Source organism: Globicephala melas, chromosome 16 (genome assembly GCF_963455315.2).
Source record: "Globicephala melas chromosome 16, mGloMel1.2, whole genome shotgun sequence".
In the NCBI taxonomy this organism is placed as follows: Eukaryota; Metazoa; Chordata; class Mammalia; order Artiodactyla; family Delphinidae; genus Globicephala; species Globicephala melas.
Window position 1 is genome coordinate 78711328 of NC_083329.1, and position 19420 is coordinate 78730747.

The following is a 19420-nucleotide window of genomic DNA, read 5'->3' on the forward strand; positions in this document are numbered from 1 at the left end:
ACACCAGATTTCAAAGACTTAGTATGAAAAAAGGAATACGAGAGATCTCATTAATAATTTCCAAATTGATTTTATTGAAGTGATAATAGTTTGGATATATCGGGGTTAAATAAATTAGATTAAAATTTGTGTTATCTGTTTCTTTTTACCTTGTTCACGGGGCTACTGGAGAATTTTAAGTTACGTTTGTGGCTCGAATCTTATTTCTATTGGAGAGCGCCGGTGTCTGCAGCACCGCGTTTGTAAGTCCTGGGATAAAAGATGGATGACTTGTTAAAACTCTCCTCAGCCGGAGAAAGCGCTTTCATCCTATTAATACCCACGCTGAAACAAAGTGAAGTTGGTTGTGTATAAACACGGCCTGGGCCTCTGCCGCCCTGGCCCACTGGGATGCGCACAAGATACTGGCTGGGGCAGCTCACGTCTTGTCCAGCTGCACCCAGAGCTCCTGGCAGTCTGAAACGTCTTTGCCTTAAACAGCACTAGCGTTTCTTCCCTGAGCAAAGTGCTTCGTCATTCCTCTCTGGGAGGAAGGTAGGGGATGAAACCGTGACCCAGAAAAATAGCCTGATCTCACCAAGGTCGTTACTGAAGGTCACGACCAAGCCAAGCAGAGCATGCGGTCTACTTCGGCGTATACCACCCTAGGCAGCCTGCAGATGCTTTTCTGGTCGATGATTTTAACCGCAGGAAAGCAGGTTCAATACCCGGGCTTGGGGGGAAAGGGATTACAGTGTCTGAGAGCCCCGACCCCTCCCCTGCTTGTGGCATTCCACAGCCTCTGGGCTCAATGACTTTTTTTTCTCCTCTCGGAGATGGAAAGTGCTGGAGTATTCCCCTTTGATGATTTAAAAGTGCTGTGTGCCTTTTGCTCTCTCCTCTTTATATCCAGCCCTCTCCTTTCTCTGGGTTGCTTTTACACCCGTTTCCATAGCAACCACCTCTATTGCATCCCTGTCTGCGAAGAGAAATCTTGCAGATGCCAGTAGGGATCCAACACCTTCCAGGAGCTACTTTGACTCCCTGTCTCCTCCTCTCCCCACACTCATTTTCTTGCCTTTCTTCTCCCGACAGCTGCCCCTTCCTCCAAGTACCTACAAGTCCTTGGGGATGGCCCCCCTGGTCCATGGGAGCCTGAGGATAAGCGGGGAGAAGGCTGGTGCTGGAAGAGAAGGCAGAAATCTCTAGGTCTTATTATAAATCTTAATTCTTCACGTGGCTTCAACGCAACATGCTAAACATAAAAGCTCTCGGGGGTGGAATCAAAGGCGCTGAGGCCCTGAGAGCAGTGGGGTTAGGCTCTTCAATCGCCGTTGGACAAGTGTCCTTACCTGAAGCCTGGCAGAATACACAGAGGCTTCCTTGGCCATCTTTACTACAAACCCCACCCAGCTCTCTCTCCAGTCCCCACTCACCTCTACCCCAGCCTCATGACAAGCTCGTGACCGTACCTGTGCACTTGAATGTCTTCATTCTGTGTATCCCCCCAGAGAGATCAGCCTCTGCTCCTTATTGGTTTGGAGGACAGGGCAGACGTGCAAATACAACACACACACACACACACACACGTGCTCATCAGGGCTTTGAAGACCCCCAACAACTGAATCACCCAGCTCCCTCCCAGGGCCAGGCTCAGCTGGCCATCTGGGAAGGCAAGGGGAACGGGTCTCCATCAGTGACCTCCCGAAACCGTTTGAAGATTCTTTGCCCACCATTCCTCCTTGGAACTGGGTATTATTCTTTTGATTACACAAGCCTGACAGGCTGATCATAATAAACATGTAACTGAAGAGAACCTATTCCTTTCCAGCAGCATTATTTATTCACCTAAAGCAAAGGCTGAGCTATATTTAGCATCTGATGTCAGTGGGCTGTTTGGATTCTTGGAAATTGGCAGGAAGCCACCTCTCACATGATATATGAAATCACTGATAAATGCTTCTTTTCACCAAAAGAAAAACAGCTTAATAGATGCGGCCTTTTTCTGCTCTCCCCTCCCCTCCCTCTGTCTCCTCCACCATCCTCCCGCCCGCCCTTTCTTCGGCTGGGATTTGTCTTTCTGTAGCACAGCTCAGCAGAGCCTGTGAAGTGGAAATGAGTTGCTCAGTATCACAGATCAAAATGAGGCTGTTGGGATGCTCAGGATGGTTTTTTTCCTCTCCTAGATCCTGGAAGGCTGCCAAAGCGCCAGTGAATCAGACCCAGACGCACAAAAAGGCAAGTCTATACAGCCGTGGCTTTATGGGGCCGAGTGTTTATGGCGGAACACTAGCTCTGGGTTGCTGTTTTGCAGGCGAAAATGGGAAGTAGATAGTGATTCAGGATTGCCATTAAGTGTGAAAACAGTCCCGGTACAGATTGTGTGTAATAAACCCAATAGAGGGAGAAGCTGTAAGAATCTCTGGATTTGCCGCCCTAGATCAGCCTTGGGCCCCATCAAGTTCAGGCTCTTGATTTGTGTGGTGGTTAATAACACCTCGAGCTCGGAACAAATCTTTCCGCCTTCCCTGTACCGTCTCTGCCACGCGCTGGTCTATCATACAGAGCTGGTGGAGGCACCGGACAGGGCTGTGCATGTGAAATTAAATTAATTCTCGCCCTCCTGCAGAGATCAGTTTATATGGCCCGAAGCACAGGATTTAATTACCCTTATCTTAGCTCCTGTAAGAACCAGCATCACTATTGATCATGGATTCACCCAGCCCATCAGCTGTAACGTTTAACTCAGGACCCGCAGCCGAAGCCAGGCAGATAGTCTGACTGGTCGTCAGAAACGGGGAAGCGGCACCTCCAGCGGTGGTTTATTTCCATTTCTTTGTCCTGAGCTCCATCCAGTGACCCCGTGTCCTGACACTGGAAGGTATCGTGAAGACAAGAGAAGGGCTTGTTTTCCGCCCTCTAGCATCTAGGATCCCTTCATTAAGTTCCGCTCTATCACGTGCTCTGTCAAGCAGTCCTGCCTGGGTGATAGCGACCATGGGCGTGTGAGGGACTTGGAGAGTTTCAAAAAACCCACAGCAACAGTGCCTTCAACTGGCCCTTCTCCCACGCCCGCACATGCATGCGACACTCCTCTTCAGCCTGGGTGAGAGGGAGAAACAAGAAGGGGAGAGGAGGAAGTGTGAGCAAGTGAAATCCGTGCTCTTTGTGTCTCTGTCTTCACATCTTACTAGGCAGGAGAATCGGTGGGTGGAGGGATGAATAGACAGATAAACAAATGGGCAGGTGAACGGATGGACCCACTCCTCGATCAGTAAGAAAACCCACCACAAAATAAACACTGGTTGTAGTTCGAAGCTGTTTTCCATTCAGTCCTTCAATTAGGATTCATTGGGGCCTCCATAATAAGAACTGCAGGTGAGTGAAGGTCTTTGTTTTCACTGGGATAATTTTTTAATTCTTAAAATGAGGGGTGCGGGACCCAGAATACCTGTCAGCTCCCTTCCAGACTCTGAAATGTTAAGGTTCTGTAACTGTGTGATTCTGTGACGTTATGAGTCACCTGGGGTGAATGAACTCTTTTCTGAGAGGTAGCTGGCCTCCTCTCCCCCGAGGTGAGGTGAATGAGCTCTGTCTCAGACACAGATGCTTCTGGAACACTCCCTGCAGGGGTGACTACCACTCGTCTGGGCCCTGAAGGAACCAGTAAAAACCCTCACTCGGGATGAACGTTTGGTCCCACTGAGAATACTGCTCACTTGGGCTCTGTGTAGGGCCACGTCATGTTTATAATGACGAGGATGGTGCTTCTGTTTTATGCGAGGAGTCGTTCTTTTGGCCTGAGCTGCTTGAGAAGCTGACTGCTGTTTCTATCAGCCCCAGATCTCACATAGAATAGTACCGTGGCCTCTAGCAGAGTGACACACAACAGTGACGGTAACCCACTTGCCCATCTCTGGACGCTGGCCAGGGTTTTCCTAGCACTGGGCTGAAGCCGTGGTCTGTTTTGTCATAGTACCTTGGATGGGCATTAGTAAGACCAGATGCAAGTCAACACAGAGAGAGACTGAGACAGTTTAAAGACTTGATTATACTCACGGTTCCTTGGGGAGAACATAAGACACCATGCAGGGCCACATGGGGAAGCACCAGGTCAGTCAAGAGGCAGAGGGAGCTGGGGGGACCTGTGGGCAAGAATCTTTATGTGGTTTCCATGGTGAGGAATGGGTGAGGGAGGGCAATCAAGCTTAGATTGGACCAGCTGTGTTTGAAAGCGGCACCCTGTGAGATTCACGTTCACTGTGACTGTCAGAGGATACAGTTTAAAGCTATCTGAGGATTCCTAATGTTTCTGGGTGTATTAGTTAGTGTGCTCCAGAGAAACAGAACCAGTAGCGTGCATGCACGCGCCCACGTGTATACAGAGGGAGAAGAAGGAAGAGAGAGAGAGACTGATTTTTAAGGAACTGGTTCATGCAACATTGGAGCTTGGCAAATCCAGAATCTGGACTTGGGTAGACCAGCAGGCTGGAGACCCGCAGCAGAGCCAGGGCTGCACTTCAAGTCCACGGGCTGTCTGCTGGCACAATTCCCTCTTCCTTGGGGGCCATCAGTCTTTTGTTCTATTCAGGTCTTTGACTGATTGGATGAGGCCCACCCACATTACGGAGGGTAATCTGCTTTACTCAAAGTGCAATGATTTAAATGTTTATCTCATCCAAAAACACCCTCACGGACACAATAATGTCTGACTAAATATCTGGGTACTGTGGTCCAGCCAATTTGACCCACAGAACCGGCCATCACAACGAGAGTCACGGTTTGCTTGGGGGTACCTAATAGGCCCTATTTAAAGTTAATACACAATCATTGACTCCACAGAGGCAGGATATCTGAGGTGTCCTCACCTTCCCAACCTTCACCCAGGTAACTTCACAAGCACCTCCGGAAAGCACCTCATAGCTTTTACAAAACACATTCACTCCCATCCTCTCCTTGATTCTCACAATGGCCCACGAGGTCAGCATTTCTGTCTCCATATCAGAGTCGAGAGAACATGAGTGGAGAGGTGAGGTGACGTGACCTACCCGGGTCAGACAACTCACAGGTGGAGAAAGCCAGGCTGGACTCCAGCTTCTGGTTCCAGATGACAGGACCTGGATTTCAGCAGCAACTACTATGTGCCAGGCCCCACTCTGGAAGCTTCCATGCACTAATTTGCTCAATGTTCTGAGCAACTCAGCGATAGAGCCATCACTCTTGGCCCAGGCAGGGAGGCTGAGGCCCTCTCACTGCTTCTTTTCGGCTGGGATCCGAAGCCAGGCTGGGGTCCGCGATCCTAATCGTATCCTCTTCCACCCCCCGCCCCCATCCAGGGCTACTGCTACTCTCTCCTCCTGGTCCCCCAGCCAATGCACTGCTACCCGCCGCCACCAGTCTATCCCTGGAAACTATTAATAATGATCTTGGTGGGCAGAGTACCTGAAAGCAGTAAGAGAAGTTTGCCTAAAGACTTGGAAGGAAATACAGAGAAACCCCCAAAGTGGGACAAGCTATCCAAAGGATGACATCACAAGCATCCTGTGTAGGATCGGTCCTGGGTGCCCTAGCTCATCAAGAGGGGCCCCGGGGCCTTGCTTCTCTCTGCAGCTTGCTTCTCTCCCAGCAGGATCCCCTTTGCTCTGTCCCCATATTACTTACTGGGCCCCGGTCCCGTCTTCCCCATGATCTACCCAATGTGGGCAAACATATTCCTTCAATAAACTTGTACTGGTGCCAGGCACTGTGCTGAGGACCGAGAGCTGCGGGGCGAGGAGGAACGTGGGTCCTGCCCTCAAGGCACTCACAGCCCGACGGAAGAGGCAGACCTGCCAACAGGCAGTACCGACCCGATGGCAGGGAAGCTGGCCCAGTCGCCCCGTCAGGCCAAGTACCCTGGGCCCACAGCACAGGGCGTCACCGGCTCTGCCCGCGGGACGCCTGAAGCTTTGTCTGGAGGGGAGGGTTGACCTGGAGCTGAGCGGACAAGTCCACAGATGGATGAATGAGGGAAGGGCAACCAGGTGGAGAGAAGCATGTGTGCAAAGACCCAGAGGCCCGAGAGCATTCGGTTCTGCTCAGCTGGCCTATATAACGTATGGTGTCACGGCCAGGAAGGCACAGAAGGCGGGTGGGAGAGACCATCAGCAGCCTGGTATCCCACCGAGAACGAGCTGGGATTTGTTCCCCTCGAAGCAGCCTGCCTGAGCCTTACCCAATCCCGCTAGTACTCCTGAAGCTTTGCGAGCCGTGTGCGAAGGGCTCTGATATGCTCTGGGTAGTTATTAAGCCCTGGGAAGGGGCCTCAGGGCGCGCAGAGAGGGCTGCATGCTGGTTCCTGACCTCAAGGCACACACAGGCCAGGCGAGGAGTAAGAAACGTGAAACATTACAGGCTCTGGGCAGAAGGACTAATTAAGCGTCAGGCAGTACGGCCTCCATCACGAGTGTGGTGAGAGGTGGTGAAGAAACGGGAGAGATGCTTCCACGGGCAGATTATAAATCAGGAAAAGCCATTGCTTCCCGCTGCCAAACTGGGTACAACCCTGTCCCTTGACCTTTCCGGGAGCCTCTGTCCTTTTGCTTAGAGGATTCTCCAAGCACAGCCTTATCCGTGCTCATCAGCGTGGGGACTTCTTTCCCTTTTGGCCTGTATCTTCCAGCTTCCCCTTATCCGAGTGGGATTTTGCATCCCCAGCTGGACTTCATCTGAGCCTCACTGTGTTTAGATCTGGGTTTCAGATCCTCTCACTTTGCAGGGTTTCCTAAGACCACTCCAACTTCACACAGCCTGGAGCATAAAAATATTCTAATACATGCTTGCCTAGTGGAGATTTCCACGTGAGGCTTCTGTTACAAGTGGCCCTATTTCTGCGGGAGCCAGTCATCTGTTACGGAGCCCTTTGAATGCACTTGTCTGTGGCTGGTAGAGAGTTCCTTGGTCTGCAGCTCAGTGTTCCCAGGGCTGTTGCTTCAGAGCATAGCAGTGCCTTTGCGTGTCTCTATTACAGAGACATTAACCACACGCATGGCCCATCTTCTCCCTCACGCCGCACAGCCAGGGTGATGGAAACGCGACATTTTAAACCCAAAAGCAAATTATAGCAAGGAATCGGTGTGAAATGACTATCCTCTGCTTGGGGTGCCTTTTTAAAAGTCAGGCAGCTGAGCCCAGGAGAAAAGCTGGCCTGTCAGACAAGCCCATTCAAGCTTGCGATTCCGCTGTCATTTGCCCGACGGGCTTGAGATAAAGAACAAGGATAAAAAAATCTGCCAAAGATAGTGCCGCTGAGAAACCAGCACCCAGGCAAACCCAGGAGCCAGCGCCGCCGCAGCTCTGCCCTCTGATAGGACGCCGGCACCCGGGACTTGTTCTTACAGGGATGTCGCGTGACCTCCCATTTCAGCACCAAGGAGACGTGGAGAGGAAGGGCTGCAAAGAGCTCCAACTGTGAATCCCCAAAGAATGGGAAGGGAGAACAAAGTTTACATTGAAAATCTTGACTTTCCAAATAGCGTGTTGAGGCAGACTCACACAGACAGGTTTGCTGCCGGTCGGGGACTCTCCTGGGGCGGCCGCATCCTGGAGATTCATCTAGAAAGAATATAACGCTGAGCTTCCTTCTCTTTGCACTTTTTCTGGGGCTTCAGTTCCCAGAGTGGTGCCCTAGGGGCCTGGAGGAAAGAGATGCCCCCTGAGTAGCCGGGAGCGATGGAGCTCGGGCAAATGGTCCAAGCCGCGTGCTCTGGAAAAGCTCACAACCGCGTGGTGGCGGGCGCTCTGGATCACCGGGGACGCGCAGCTCCGGCTCGGCCTGGGCTCCGTCACCAGCTCTTGGTGGGGAGGTGGCAGGCTGACTTCCGGGCTCTGTGCCCCTGCTCTTGGGGGTGAGACAGGAGGACACCCTACCTGCTAGGTGACTGAGTTTAACGCCCTTGGAGGTGAGGTCACGCCCATATACCGAATCAGATTTTGCTGTTTCAGCTAATGTTTATTGTGTCTCTGGGAGTGAGGTGCTTCCTTGGAACTCCCTAACTGCCCTGACAGGTAGGTCTCAGCTCCAGTTTACAGGTAAGACCCCTGAGACTCAGAAAGCCTCACTAATGTGCCCCACTCCATACGTGGTTGGTCCAGGAGTCAGATCCAAGTCTTTGGGACCCAAGTCCAGTGCTTTCCATGAGACACATCCACACAGCCTGCTTCAGAGGTGGCAGCTCCCACACAAACGGGGACCGTCGTGTGGTCCGCCTTCACCTCCAGGGTGTAGCATCTCTGGATGGACACGTTGTCCCCATCCTCTTGTCTTGATGTCCCATCACCCATTTGCCACAGGGAAGCACTGGCCAGATTATAAAGTAGCCGCAGGGAGTTCCCTGGTGGTCCAGTAGTTAGGACTCAGCACTTCCACTGCAGCGGGTGTGGGTTCGATCCTTGGTCGGGGAACTAAGATCCCACAAGCCTCGTGGCCAAAAATTAAGAATTACAAAAGTGAAGTAGCCGCAAATAACGGGCAACCATAAAACCTGATTTGGGTCTGGTTGATAAAGACCCTCAGAGGAAACAACCACAGGAGCTGTGAGGCGTCCAAAGTGGTAAATGTTTCCCAGGAAGGACCCCTCCAGGAGCCATGGCTTCAGAGCAATCCAGTTTCTGACAGGCACCGAAGAACAGCAGCCATCAGCACGGCTATCACTGCCATCATCCTAGGCACGAAATACAAGACTTCACATCTGGTGGGTGGTCTCGATCCCAGGGACGTTGGAGAGTTCACAGGGGCCGGGCTGTCCCCGCTCCTGGCTGTCTGTCTTGTGTGTCACTCACAACTGCCTCTTGCAAACAGAGCATTCCCTGGGGAGCTTTCCCCGGGGACACTTTTCTTTGGCATCCTTAAACAGCTGTCACACTGTCCCAGTTGTTTTTCAAGAAGGAGGTCTCCAGAGTTTCATTGAGGCAGACTTGAACTTGACCCTGCCGTGTTGATTTGTTCCCTTTCATCTCTCCCTGGGAAACGGGTGCCAAACCCTGGGTGCCCATGGGTGGATCCTGGCAGCCTCTCAGCCTTGCAGCTCATCACCTGTTGTTTCCTACCCAGAATATGCGTTTGGACGTGTAAGGATTTCAGCAGTTCCTGCAAAGGCAAACTTCTCTGGAGGAACCTGAGATTTCTTCGGCACAGACCAGCTTCACACCCCACGGAGCAGTCTTTCAGCAAAGGGTTTAAAGGTGGGGGCACATAAGTAACGCCTTAGGTAGGGTAGGTGAGGGAGGCCGCCATTCAGCACTCGATCTCGAACTTTGTATTTGCCAAGGGCTTTTAAGTCATTTCCATCAGCTATTACACCTGAACGCCCTTAAGAGGTAGGTAGGAACTGGTGTCCTCCTTTTGAGAATAAGGACATGGGGAGGGAAGCATCCCCGGGGACACATCCATGGAGTGAGAAGGGTCAGAGAGGCCTTGGTGGGGAAGCGTTCCTCTCAGCCTCCGTCCCCGGCCCCGTGTGCTTCCAGCAAGCCACTGGGGAGGATGTTTCTGGAGCGTGGCTTCCGTCCAGGAATCGTCCTACGTGGTAGCTTTCTAAGAGCCAGGCTGAGGTCTTGGTCACTGTCATGTGGTATATGAGGGGCGGCCTCAGAGAGGTGAGTGCCGTGCAGTAAATCACAGAAGGATGAGAAAATTGCTCTGCGCGGAGAAAGCAGGCTCTCATTCCCCAGCCACTCCCGCACCAGCGTTGAAGCAAGATATATTTTTAAACACAAGCCTCGTACAGAAAAATTCCCTCGCATGTCCCCATAGCCTACTAATGGGGCAGCTGCTGGCAACCGATGCCGCCAGCCCGTGCTCAGGGCTGTGTTCTCAATTTTTCTTTCTATTCTTGTCCCCTGGCATACGATAGGGTTGCTGTCCTGGGACACTGCAGGCGACTGACGAAAAAGGTTGCAGCCGGTTCTTGCCTGCTCTCAATTTCAAGACTCTCTGATTTCGTTCAGACGCCGGGCCTGTAGGTCTGTGTCCATTTACTGAGTGGCTAACTTTTCTTTCATGTTCTTTATTCTTCAGGCAGATTCCGTAAAACTGCCCGATGCTTCCCATCACCCCGGGCTGAGGAGGGGCTGAAGTCAGAAAGCCAGCTGCCCCCGCAGGTGCCTGAGAAAGTGGCCTCCGTGCTCCTGCAGGATTTCACGGCAGGATCGAGCGCCTCTTGTCCCCCCTTTGCAAAATGCAAATAGCCATTTTGGGTCAACTTTGCTTCTCCCCATTGCTCTGATGAGGATTTCTTTCCTTAGCAAGAGAAAAGAAAGTCACCTTACAAGTCCTAATTAGCATGAGTCCTCTCCTCAGTTTATTCAGGCTGTCCTCCTGAATTGTCCTGGTGTGTCCCCGAATATTATTAATGCTGCTGTTGTTGTTTTAAAGGAGCCATTTCTAGCCAGAGGCTGGAGGAGGTACCCTTTGTCCGCCTCTGGGCTCTGTGGTCCTGGCCCTCACCGAGGGAACCATGCCTGCGCTGCTGTGTTTATTTGAGTTATGTAATATAAACAGCTTCAAGGAGATGGGCTCCTCCGCTTTTGTTTTTAAACTCCGACTTCACTTGCCCTCTGCAGAGCTTGGCGCTTGGGTGGTTTCCTCCAGCCTTCTCTGTTTTGCTGCTAGAAAACAAAACAGCCTGCCCTTGACCCTTCCCTAGGACCAGCACTTTCCTCCGCAGACCCAGCGATGAAATGAACCGCTGCCGGTGCTGACTCTGCGTCCTCAAAGGCTCGGCCTCCGCCGGGGGCAGAGGGGGCCGTCCAAACTGAGCAGAGACGAAGCGGTCGTGGGTTAGGCTTTGTCCGTAGCCTCTTCACTGATTCCTGGTTTCCCCAAGTCAGGAGTATCCCTAGAACATCTGAAACATAATTCCACTTAGCATATGGATTGAAACCCGACTTTTCAGGAACACAGCTGATGTGTAAAACACATGTGCCTGTAGTTAGGAGGAAAGTTCAAAAGTCATTGCAGACATCAGCTCCACGTTATTTTACTATTCACGTCCCCTTGAATCAAATATTTACAAAGTGTTTCATTGCTCATTAGACCAGGCTCATGGTTTATCCCTCTGATGATGCCACGCGGTGGAGAAAGCCTGCAGTCTTCTCGCTGAGTTTGGCTTGGCAAAATGGCATGCAAGGCACAGTTGGATTACCATATATTTTTAGTAACAGGTTTCCTAAGACAACTCTCTAAGGGTTGAGTCACTGATTCCTTTATTTATACAGTTGTCCTAATGCAGATAACCAATATTTTCAGAATAGTTATTCACTCTCAAATTTCTTATGGTGAGATCCCACCTCCATCTATAAAATTTCATTTTGCCATAGTCTGTCTTTCTCTCTAATCAGCCTGACACGTGTGCTTGCCGTCTGTCTATCAGGGTCCCCAACCTTGGGGTGAGAAGGATGCCCTTTCCATAACTGTGAGTTTTGGAGGCAGGACTAAAAGACAGAAAGCATAGAGGTTTGGAGAACCAAGTGCTCAGGGCGTGGAGGTAGGGAAGAGGGAGCCTGATGGCAGGAATGGCCTGGAATAGAGTACGAAGATCCAGGCACACATCTCTCTCCACTGGATTCCCAGAAAACTACCAGAGAGAAAGAAAGGAAAGAAAGGAGAGGAGGGAGAGAGGGGGGGAAGGAAGGAAGGAAGGAAGGAAAGAAGGAAGGAAGGAAGAAGGAGGGAGAGAAAGAAAGAAAGAAGGAAGGAATGAAGGAGAGAGAGAGGGAAAGAAAGAAGGAAAGAAAGAGAAAGAAAGAAAGAAGAAAGCAAGAGAAAGAAAGAAAGAAAGAAGAAAGAAAGAAAAAGAAAGAAAGAAAAAGAAAGAAAAAGAAAGAAAGAAGAAAGAAAGAAAAAGAAAGAAAGAAAGAAGGAAGGAAGGAAGCAGGAAAAGAAGAGAAATTATAGCGATGGGTGGGGGGCTGGGGGATAGAATTGGAGATTTTTGCATCGAGAAATCCTTCCAGTTCTACCCATTGAAGCCCAGGCAGCGCCTCTGACAAAGCCACACAGCATCCTGCTGTCTCCTCAAGCCTTTCAGAATTTCTCTGCATTTTTCCAGCAGCAGCTGCCAGCTCTGGCCCAGCCTCTCATCTGCCAGCTCGCAACCCCACCCGCCCATCTCCCTGTACATTTCTCTCCTTCAAGGTCAAGTCCCAGTGCACCTCAGCTTTTCGGGGCTCTCCCGTGCGGTGAGAGCCTCGGCCTGCTGAGTCCCGGCGGGGCGGGTGGCGAAGGGGTGAGGCTGGAGGAAATCTGCTGGGGCTGAGGCTTTCTCACACATGTTTCAGATGTGCAGGGGTGTGATGGTAAACAGCGTCCTAGTCGCTGCCAGAGCCTGCCTTTCCACCCCGAGTCCTGTTCCCATCACCCTAGGGGTTCCAGTAATAGGGCGTAAAGCAAACAAAGAAAAACAGTAATCTGGGGTTCCAATTGCATTTTTTGTTTTTAGAAAATGTTAATGATAGGTTATGTGATTACCCTAGGTTTGGTTCTGCCCACTCTGTATTAAGCACATCTGGTATTTAGTAACAATATAAGTAGCAGGAGTTTTTTTGGCACTTGAAAATAAGCTCATCCAATGTTGCCATGCAGTTTGGAAACTCATCAGAAAGGCCAGCCAAACTTGTGGAGATACAAGACTTTTTTTGTAGGCTGGGCAGCTGGCCAGGACAGCTAAAAAATGTGAATTGGCTCAGAACTGCTGCCACGCAAACACTTCTGGAAATTTCTGTGCTTGGGCCCTGCCAAATCCATTATGCACAACACGAATTACAAGAGCTTCTATCTCTCCAAGCAGTTGCTTTCTGAGCTTAATTCTCCTATGCACTTATGAAACATATACACACAACCAAAACGAGAAAAACACCCCCCCCCAAATCCACTACCATTAAAGAAAAGAATTCTTTCCATCAGAGCTGCCAAGCTCACAACTTTTCCTGAATTAGGAGAAATAGCCTCAAACTTCGGTTTGAATTACATTAAATCTAACACGTGGGAGGCAACAACGGCGCTTCCTGGAAATTCTAGAAAGGAAGGATGTCTCGCATCATGGAAACAGCCTCATATCTCCATAGGAAAAGCAACGCAACAAAAGAACTTGGAAGGGGAAAAACATATACACCTTACATTCGGCATGTCCAGTAATTGAGATTTGGGCCTGAAGTGGGATTTGAATCAGTCTGCGAAGCAAACCTGTGCGCAGAATGTGCTTCTTCTGTGTGGAGGTTGCAGCCCTGCCTGGAGGTGTCTGGGTCAGCCTCGAGGTCCTGCAGGCCTGTCAGTCGTCTGGCAGGATTTGAAGCGGAGGGTGGGCCCAAGAGGGCAGGCCACAGCGGGCCAGGGGGAGAGCAAGCAAGAGAGAAGCAGCCAACCTTTCAAGTCACATCCTGGGTCTGCCCGGGCTTCCCTCCCTTCCAAAGCTTAAAAAGGTTTGCATCACTTCTTTTCTGATTCCAAACTGAGACTCGCCTCCTGCTTGTGATTCAAGGTACTAGATTACTCAGACGCTGCCCACGATTGTTTTTAAGGGCCTGGAACTCCACTCTTCTTCTCCAGAATCGCTGGGACGACATTATTCATAGGACACAGATAATAGCTACTATGAGATAATCATATTAGCACATAAGGACACAGGAAGTACAGCTAAATCCTTCTGATTCCCACTGGGTCCAATGCTTTCTTAATACACAGCCCTTTTCATGAGAACTGTAAGGTTGCTGGAGGTCTTTTTTGCCTTAGATAACGGCGTCGATTTTAATAGGTCGAAACTCTAAGGTGTTCTGACTAAGAGCTGATGGTCTCCACCATGTCATTTACACAGTGAATGAGTAACTACATCACTAGGCTAGTCTGTGCCTCAGTTTCCCTCTTTGTGCCCGCTGTGGCCATTCTCCCAGGACAGGGGAAAGGTTGTGAGATTTGGCATCGGTCTCTGCCTTGGATTCCTGTCACCCCGTGACCTTCTTCGAGCGGCAATTCTCCTGAGTCTCGGCACAGCATCCTCACTTGTAAAATGGGACCGGTACCATCTCGCCCCGAGCTCGGTGGTGAAGGACCAAACGTGATAACAATTACACAACTGCTTCACAAACTGTAGAGCAAGATACAAATGTGGGTTGTTAATAGTACATTTCCAGTCCTAATTGTAGAAATTTGATCACTGAAGTTACCAGGAACGCGATATAGAGAGCGGAGGGATGGGTCCTAGCAGTGCCCACGCATGCGCAGTGGAACCTGGGGATTTATCGAGGTCGGCAATGAGAAGGGATGCTCGCTTTCTGCAGCTGATATAGGATGACCTTTCTCAGTATAACCCTTCATTAAACTGTGTCCCCTGCTTCCGCTTCCGCTTCCTCTCCCTCTCTCTCCCTCCCGTCCTCTCACTTTTCTTTCTTTTAGGAATCAATGGGTAGCAATCACTCTTAATGTGCCGTTGGACTAGATTGACCTAAGATTGAAGGTGAGGTTGCCAGTGCTAATCAGATTTCCTTTCTCATTGTGAACTGCATCCCAGAACCGTCGTTCACACGAAGCAGTTAAACAGGTTTGGGCTTTTCACAAAAAAAAAGAAAAAAAAATTGCTGGGGCCCCAAGAAAGCACTCTTGGCCTCATTTCTATCTGGCTCACATCGTCTGTCCTGTTCTTTCTTGAATTTGGATTACAGGACACATTTTTCTCAGTTTCCTTTTCTCATGTTCCTGGATCTTTGTTGTAGAATTGTAGGAAACACAGAGTCAGGGGAGTCAGCCAGAAAGGATCTCTCCCTTCCCGGGAAGGTCTGGGACTCCACCTCGGACACCACGTGTGCGCGGCGCCTGCCTTCCCACGGCCTCCCGCCTCCTCTCCCCCGTGACGGTCGTTGTTTTCTTCGTGATGGCCATCACTGGGGGATTTTAAAGCCTGATTAGTTCGAGGGTTTTTTCCTTTCTCAGTTTGAAGACAGTCCCCCTCCCCGCTCCCCGGGAAGCCGGGCCCCACCTGGTCCCTGTGCTCTGGGGCTGCCCAGGAAAGATCCAGAGCTTGTGAATCAGAGTGAGTCCAGCCACAGTGGAAGCGTGGACAGAAAGGAGCCCAGAAGGCCACTGATCGGCCGCTGCAGAGGGAGAGCATGGAGGCTGGGGCTGGGGGAGGGGAGGGAGGCCACTGCCACGCCAGCCACTGTCACGCCAGCCACTGCCACGCCGAGCAAAGACAGGGCCACCAGGCAGGCGCACAGCTCACTCACAGCACAAGGGCGGCTTTGCCTGTCCAGCGTCCCAGAGGCCAGGTACTGTCTACTTGTCCAAGCCAGCAGGCACCGAAGTTAGTGAGGTCACTAGGATGCCCATGGAATTTTCTGGAATCAGAATCAGACTGTGAAGCATTCCCCTGACATTGTAACACTCAGCCAGTCACCCCTGTCTTTACCTTTTAGGTTCACCTCTGTGAATCGTAATCATGAATATTCATGCAGCATCCTTCCTTTCTCGGCATGTCAATGTGAACTATCTTCATTCTCCTGGGAGCCCTATCACCGTTTTGCTGTGAGGTAGGCAACATAATTATCCCTAATTTTCAACTGAGGGGATGAACGCTTGGGTGGGCAAAGTGGCCTGGCCAAGCTCGCAAACTGTAGTAACTCAGGGGGTGCTATTTGGGGCATCCTGTAAAGTCACCACGTGATCACTGCCTGGGGCTTTGAACCGTTCACTTCTCACCCCATCCTGTTTCGTTAATATTATTTTTGCATTGGTTGTCAAAATGGGCTCCATGGGCTTCCCTGGTGGCGCAGTGGTTGAGAGCACGCCTGTCGAGGGGACATGGGTTCGCGCCCCAGTCCCGGAAGATCCCACATGCCGCAGAGCGGCTGGGCCCGTGAGCCATGGCCGCTAAGCCTGCGCATCCGGAGCCTGTGCTCCGCAACGGGAGAGGCCACAACAGTGAGAGGCCCGCGCACCACAAAAAAAAAAAAAAGGGCTCCATACAGGATTACACACAGAAACGAATATTCTCAGTTCCTCGTACCTGTGAGCTCAGCTGTGTGCTGTGCTATGTCCCCCCAGGTGTATGGTGAGTCCTCAGAGCAGGTCTGGGATGCCCTCCACCTGGCCAGGCTTCCTCTCACTCCTTTACCTCATTCCACTCACTAGGCATCATCACCACTGCAAGAGAAGTCCACACTAACAAAGTTAATATTAGAAAGGTTCACTAAAATGTAACCTTTCAGGTCAAATCCATGGATAAGTGTTGAATGGACAAACTATTCCATCTGACTTTTTTTTAATTTATTTTTTTGTTGAAGTATAATTGACTTACCGTGTTGTGTTCATCTCTGCTGTGCAGTAAAGTGACTCAGTTATACACATATATACATTCTTTTTCATATTCTTTTCCAAATTATGGTTTATCACAGGATATTGAATATAGTTCCCTGTGCTATAAGTAGGACCTTGTTGCTTATCCTAATTCTATATGTAATAGTTTGCATCTGCTAACCCCAAACTCCCAATGCACCCCTCCCACAACCCCCTCCCCTTGGCAACCACAAGTCTGTTCTCTATGCCATCTGACATTTTTATTTATTTATTTATTTTATGTATTTATGGCTGCAGTGGGTCTTCGTTGTTACGTGTAGGCTCTCTCTAGTTGCAGCGAGCGGGGGCTACTCTTTGTTGCGGTGCGCGGGCTTCTCATCGCAGTGGCTTCCCTTGTTGCGGAGCTTGGGCTCTAGGTGCGTGGGCTTCAGTAGTTGTGGCACATGGACTCAGTAGTTGTGCCTCGCGGGCTCTAGAGTGCAGGCTCAGTAGTCGTGACACCCGTGTCCCCTGCCCTGGCAGGCGGATTCTTAACCACTTTGCCGCCAGGGAAGCAGCCCCCGATCTGACAGTTTTAAAGTGAAGATTATTTTCCAGAGCAGATGCCACTTTTGTATATTTGTTACTTGCTGAGTACCTACTATGTGCCCACTGGGCTCCTTTTAATCCAGGCACTGCCTCAAAGTGTCTACATGCTTAAGGGGTGAATGGGCACCTGTGGAAATCCTGGCGTTCCAGAGAAATCTTTTCCTGTGATTTGGCACGGAACACAACTCTTCCTCTCCAAGGTGACAGCTCAGGCCGTGAGAGAAATTTAAAATGCTTTGGAAGGGGAAGGGGAAGGAGAAGCTGGGACAAAGCAAGAGAGTGGCGTGGACATGTATACACTACCAAATGTGAAATAGATAGCTAGTGGGAAGCAGCTGCATAGCACAGGGAGATCAGCTCCGTGCTTTGTGACCACCTAGAGGGGTGGGGTAGGGAGGGTGGGAGGGAGACGCAAGAGGGAGAAGATATGGGGATGTATGTATACGTATAGCTGATTCACTTCATTATACAGCAGCAACTAACACAACATTGTAAAGCAATTATACTCCAATAAAGATGAAAAAAATGCCTTCTTGGAATAGTTATCTGGTGTTTCTGAATGTGATTGCTAATGGTACTAAAAGGATCTTCATATAAGCAGTTGGTTGATTATATACTCTGTGTATGAGACAAGGACAGACAGGGAGAGAAGATACAGCTGTCACTCTTGTTTCTAAGTGACAAGACTGCTTTTATTACCATGGTATAATTATTAGCGTTACATATCACCTCTACATCTTATTTGTGGAATGCTCCAAGAAGTTAAAAAAAAAACTCTTTTTTTTTTTTTTTTACAAATCTTAGGTTTTACAGATACTTAACTAAGTTCTCTTGAGTAGTAACCCCTTCCTAGATCATAAGTGCGTTTATTTTTTATTGCTGTGGAACAAATTACCACAAATTTAGCAGCTTAAAGCCACATGCATTTATGAGCTCACAGCCACCACAGGTTAGCTGTGTCCTCTGCCCAGGGTCTCAGGAGCCTGCCATCAGCCTGTCACCCGGAGCTGGGGTCCCAGCCAGGCTCAGCATCTTTGGCCAAGTTCACAGGGCAGAATTCATTTCCGTGAAGGTGTAGGTCCCCTGGCAGCTTTTCTTCAAGGCCAGCAAGGGAGAGAGAGAACATGCCGCTTTGAGTCTCTGACCTCTAGACCTTCTTTTAAAGGGCTCATCTGATTAGGTCAGACCCACCCACGATAATCTCTCTTTCGATTAACTTACAGCAACTGATTAGAGATCTTAATTACATCTGCAAAATCCCTTCACCTTTGCCACATAACATAATGAAATCACAGGAATAATATCCTATGATCTTTGCTGGATCCTATTGGCTAGAAGCAAATTAAGGCCTTGCTCACCCTCAAGAGGAGGAGATTACACAAGAACAAGGGACCTTGGAGGTCATCTTACAATCTCTCTTCGACCATAAGCTACTTCAGAATAGGGAGGTTGTCTTACATATTTTGATCTGTCATTACGCTTAGCAGAGCATTAGGCAAACAATAGAAAAATAATTCATGGACACTGAGAATTTAGTGATTGGCAATAAATTAATATTTTTAAGACACAGAGTTTCTTCCAGAGCACACTCTGAAAAAAAGGTGTTCTGTTTTTTGTCCTCCATAGGTCTTCATGGGTTGAGGTGGAAGGAAGTGCGGATAGGTCACAATCCAAAGAGTCTGTGGCTGAAAGGAAAGAAAAACGAGCTGGGAAAGCTAGGTTCCATTCCAGCTCCTCCCCTAAAAGCCGTGTGAGCTTTCCCCACCTGGAAAGTGGGGGAGATAGTACCCGCCTTTCCTTGTGGGGTTGCTGACAGGCAAAATGACGATGGGCCGAAAAGGCTTTGAAAGAACAAACCGTGGGTACAAAGGTTTTATTGTCCTGCTGCAGATTGCTAAGGAGCTGGTGATTAATAATATACTGCTATCTCAGAAGGTGGACGTGTGATCACATAACCAGCAGGGTGTTTTTTTTTTCAGTGATAAGCAGGGAGGCACTCAAGAGACAGCCCAAGCGTCTCCCATAAACTCGGGGATGATGCCCTTTCTGGGCACACGTTAGAAAGAACCCGTTCTGAACTTCCTTCAAAGTTTTACCCCGAAGTTGAGCTCTAGATCAATAACCTCTTCTGCATGGATGGACCTAGAGATGATCACACTAAGTGAAGTAAGTCAGACAGAGAAAGACAAATACCATATGATATCACTTATATATGGAATCTTAAAAAAAGGATACAAATGAACTCATCTACAAAACAGAAACAGACTCAGAGATTTTGAAAACAAACTTATGGTTACCAAAGGGGAAAGGTGGGTGGGGGGAGGGATAAATTAGGAGGTTGGGATTAACATATACACACTACTATATGTAAAATAGGTAACCAACAAGGACCTACTGTAGAGCACAGGGAACTATACTCAATATTCTGTAATAACCTATATGGGAAAAGGAATCTGAAAAAGAAAGGATATATATATATATATATATATATATATATATATATATAACTGAATCACTTTGCTGGACACC

The 19420-nt window shown here is 49.5% G+C and overlaps 1 long non-coding RNA gene across 2 annotated transcripts; it reads left to right on the forward strand.

Moving 5' to 3' along the window:
* Positions 1 to 2050: 2050 nt before the first annotated feature.
* Positions 2051 to 17259, forward strand: LOC138842364 (uncharacterized). Of its 2 annotated transcripts, XR_011376779.1 has the most exons (5): positions 2051 to 2217; positions 9071 to 9201; positions 10037 to 10119; positions 15424 to 15537; positions 16975 to 17259. It is a non-coding gene; the product is annotated as an uncharacterized lncRNA (long non-coding RNA). The 2 variants fall into 2 exon arrangements; XR_011376778.1 differs by lacking the exons at positions 15424 to 15537; positions 16975 to 17259 and having other exon boundaries at positions 10037 to 15111.
* Positions 17260 to 19420: the final 2161 nt, after the last annotated feature.